The sequence below is a fragment of the Corylus avellana genome, chromosome ca3, assembly GCF_901000735.1.
Source record: "Corylus avellana chromosome ca3, CavTom2PMs-1.0".
Classification (NCBI taxonomy): Eukaryota; Viridiplantae; Streptophyta; class Magnoliopsida; order Fagales; family Betulaceae; genus Corylus; species Corylus avellana.
The window spans coordinates 38,573,629-38,578,351 of record NC_081543.1 but is presented as its reverse complement, the minus strand read 5'-3'; positions in this window follow the sequence as shown (position 1 = coordinate 38,578,351).

Here is a 4,723-nt window from a genome sequence, read left to right as displayed (position 1 = left end):
TAACCAAAATAATTAATATATTTGATCCACCAGTGCAATAAATAATTTAACCAAAATAAAAACAAATTAAACCCAATTCAAACCTTCTCAATACAAGTTTTTTTTTTTTTTTTTTTTTTTTTTTTTTTTTAATACAAGTTGATTGTTAATTTAATTCTCAATCACAAAATAATTTAAACAATAAATTCTAAATTTCCACGTTCCATTGCTAGCAGCAATATGTTGAACTTATAAGTTTGAGGCAGTTGAATTTTGAGAATTCCCTCAAACTAAACAAGGATTCATAGATTCTGAAACTTTTTGATGAGAGGAAAAACACCCTTTTTTTTATCAGTAGATTGATAATCACAGATAGAGATTATTGAGATAGAATTTAATGGGGTTGGCAGTGAAGGACCATTTGACAGCATTTCATTTATTTTTGCAATGAATATTGGTGGTGACTGCTGACCAACTTAATTTGTCGGTGTAGTTGGTTGTCTCCCCTTGCCAGTAAATTAAAGTGACCTGTATTTATTTCTTCACATGGTTTAGGTGCCGGTTGAAATAGGATAATCTCCATTTCAAAATTCTTTTATTTTTTTTATTTAATACATTTTGAATGATATTATATTTAATGTATTACTATCATTAAAATTTTTGGACAATACTACCCTTTAAAATATACTAAATAAGAAAAATGAAAGAATTTTGAAATGAAAAAGATCATTTTCCGTGACAGTTGGGGGATAAATACGGAAGGAAGATGGATTTTTAGACTTTTATAATATTTCTATTAAAGTCTAAAATTGAAATTTCTTTTCTTTCTAAAAAAAACTATTTCTAACTTAAAAAACTATATTTTCTAACACAATAACCTCTTAGAATCAGGGAAATAGTTACTCTCAAGGAAGAGAATTTGGCAAAAAAGTTGGATCAGGATTGACGTAGACGTAGAGAGTAACAATATATATCTCTTTAATTAATATATAAAAGTCGAGTTTTGATGTAGAGAGTGCTTAAAATTACGACACGTATTTTGAACCCATGTTTTAGATAGTGCTTAGAATTGCGACACGTGGCGTTTTAAAGAATGAACAAGTTTTGGGCATTTAAAACCTAGGGATTTTATTTGTAATGCATTTAATTATTTTAATGAATAAAACAAAAGGTTCCGAAATTCTCTCCCTTTATATATCAATGTTGTGAGACAATTAAAACCTATGAATTTTATTTGTAATATATTTAATTGTCTTAATGAAGAAAACAAAAGGTTCTTAAATTTTCTCATTCTCTCTATTTTTCTTTTTATCTTCTCTTACTTTCTGTTTTCGTTTGTGTCCCTTATATATATATATTTCAAATTTATATATTATTTTTATTCAAATTGATTATTTCTCTTTTGTAAATTTTATATTAAAATGTAGGCGTTTTATTTGTAATATATTTAACTATCATTATATATAAAAGTCGAGTTTTGACGTAGAGAGTGCTTAGAATTGCGACATGTGTCTATGTTTTTTAATATTTGAGAGTACTTAGAATTGCGACACATGTCCATATTTTTAATATCTGAACCGTTTTTTTATTTTTACGTCTGGTCATTAATTAGCGTAATTAATTGTGTTGATTATATTTCAAGAGTTTTCCATACATAAATTATTCAATAAATTAAGTGTTATTAATGTCCGAATCAAATAAGGAAACAAATAATATAAATGAAATTATAACCTTTTTTTTTTTTTTTTTAACACCAACAATATTTCTTTTTATTAACACACATTTATCTCTCTCACTCTAAACTCATGTCTCTCCTTATACGGCAACAACGTTTCAAAACTCTTTCCTATAGAAGTTGACGGTTGCACAAAGTTTATTTGAAGATTTTCATGGAAATATATGTGACTCCGAATTATGATTTAAGGTATGAGATATTCGAAATGAATGTATTTTTGTGCTTTTATGTATACATTTTTAGCAATTGTGAATTGATGATCTTTAGTTTGTTTCTTGAGAATTTTTTTTGTACCAAACACCGTTTTAAATTAGAGATTAAATAGAGATGAATATGTTTCCGTTTTTTTTTTTTTTTTTTTTTTGTTGCTTTTTTGAATGTTCAGAATTATGAGTTTTATTTGTATTAAAATATAATAGGTATTACACCAAAAATATTAAAATTTTATGCTAATTTTATATTAATACTTTGATAATCAAAATTCATGTTTTCTTGCCTTTTTTTTATTTTTTATTTTATCTAATTTTCTATTACTTTTTCGTTTTTTTTTTCTTTATGCTTTTCATTTTAAACTACACATATGGGACGAATTTAGGTTGTTTTAATTTATTTTTTAGATTTAGGGAAGATTGAAATGATTTATTTAATTGCATTAAATATTGCGGGAAAGATTTTGTTGTTTGTGTATCCATAAAAAAAAAAAAAAAAAGATTTGTTATTTTGCTTTGTATTATTTTTTAAATATCCAGAATTTTATGAGTTTTATTTGCATTGAAATATAATAGGTATTACACAAAAACCTATTGGGTTTAGGGTTGCTCTCAGTTTTGCTACCATTCTTAATATATTGTTATAGGGTTTAGGGTTACTCTTTCCTTATTTTCTGTTCTAATTTATATATTATTTTTCATTCAAATTTCTTATTATTCTTTTGTAAATTTAATTGACTTTGTTGTTCATTATGTTTTTTTTGTGTTCCAATATTCCTTCTACGATTTTTTATCTCTTACTTTGATGAAAGAAATAAAACTACTCATATGAGAATAAATATTTTAATATGTTTTATGGGTCTTATGATTTAAGGGTCTTATGTTTTAACTCATTCTAGTTGGTTTTAAATTACACATATGAGAATTTTTTTAATATGTTTTAATTTATATGGATTAAAACTAAAATTATATATGATTCTTATGATAGTATATTTTTATGTGATTTATATATTCATGCAAACTTATATGTAATTGTGTCACTATGTTCAACAATATACTATTGAATAACCTTTTGTTTTTTTTTTTTTATTATTGAAATAGGCATGATAGATTTTTTTACACAATTTTTTTGACCTATAATAAAAAATACAATGAAGATGTGTTTTAAGTTTTAAAATCAAATTACAATGAATAATCCCGCGCATAGCGCGGGTTCTAAGCTAGTAGTATTAAATGATGAAATTCATTGCCACCATGAAGGAAATTGTTTCCAGGCATTTGACCTTGCATTTTTTTGCATCAATATTCTTTTTCTTTTCGGAGAACAGAATTTTGGATTACATCAAGTGAAGTTTCTACTGGTTGATAAGTAGTTTATCCTTCAGAAGAACAGGGTTGTAATTTACTTGCTTGAAAACCAGTTTTTATTTGCCATTCCCCACCAGCGACAAGAACGACTCCGAAAGGAGCTTTTACAAGAAATCAACATGTTATAATGAATTTGAACCATCTCTTATGCATATTATTCTTTTGGATACTTATTCGTTTTCCCCTTGGCGAATTTTTGTTAGAACTGAACAGATGAATTATCTTGGTAAAAATAAAAAGATTTCATTTGACTAGCTGACTGTTACATGATCTGGTTAATGCAGTTCTTTTATATATTTCTTAGACATGCTATGGTATGATACGATTGGATGAGCCATAGGCTTGGACATCCAGGTTCGGAGTTCTCTTGAATTACCTGATACATGGTTCTTGCGGATAGGATCGGGTATCCAGGATTTACTCCTTAGGGGTGGGAAATGATGCAGTTGTAGTTCATTGGACTGAAGCCAAAACCCTTCAGATAGCGACAATTGTGATGAGCTCCATTGTTATGAATTTGTCTTCTCTTAACTTTTAATTAGTGGTTAAGCCACGCTCTTTGCCTCATCCCAATTTTTTGGCTAGACTGGTAGACAATAAGTCACTGTTCCAATTTGGCCTAGACCCAGCTTTGCTGTGAAGTTATTAAAAGGTGGGGTTCCATTTTGGAATTTCTTGTACCCACGTTGCTTTGGCTTCAAAAATATCTAGCCCCAATTAGCTGTAAAGGACTGTCCTCATGCATGTGAAGCTCATAAATGAGACAATTGGGGCTGAGATTTGTGTCGTCTTCATGTGGTCCACCCCTTCCTTTTTTTTTTTTTTTTTTTTTTTTTCAATGCGGGGAAGAGGGGAGTGGGAAAAGTTACAAAATAAAATAAAATAAAATAAAGGCAACCGAGCCAACTCTATTATAGTTGAAAATATGTCAAATAATTAGAAAATATGTCAATTAATAATTAGGATCTCTCTTGAGAGATATTCTAAGGCTATAAATGAAACATATGTCACATTGATAGAAATAGTAATAAAATATTTTATATATTTTAAATTTAATTAAAAAAATAATAATAAGAAGTTTACAAAAATAATAAAATATTAAGGGGTGGTCGGACCACCCCAGTTGGGCTTGGGGTGGCCCAACCACCACCTGGGGTGTTTCGGCTACCCTAAATTTATTTATTTATTTATTTTTTCAATCTTTATTTATAATTTTTATTAATTTGGATGAAAATTTTTGAGTTAAGTTAAAATTTTTTGAGTTGAGTTGAATTGAGTTTAAAAAATTGCCAAACATGAATTTAGAAAAAATTTCAGTTTGAGTTGGAAAATCTTGCTTCCCAAACAAGGCCTTAAAGTCTGTAAGTTAGTGTAAACGTGAGGTGAGGAGTCCGCAGGACTGCAAGGTAGAAAAAAAAAAAAAAAAAAAAAA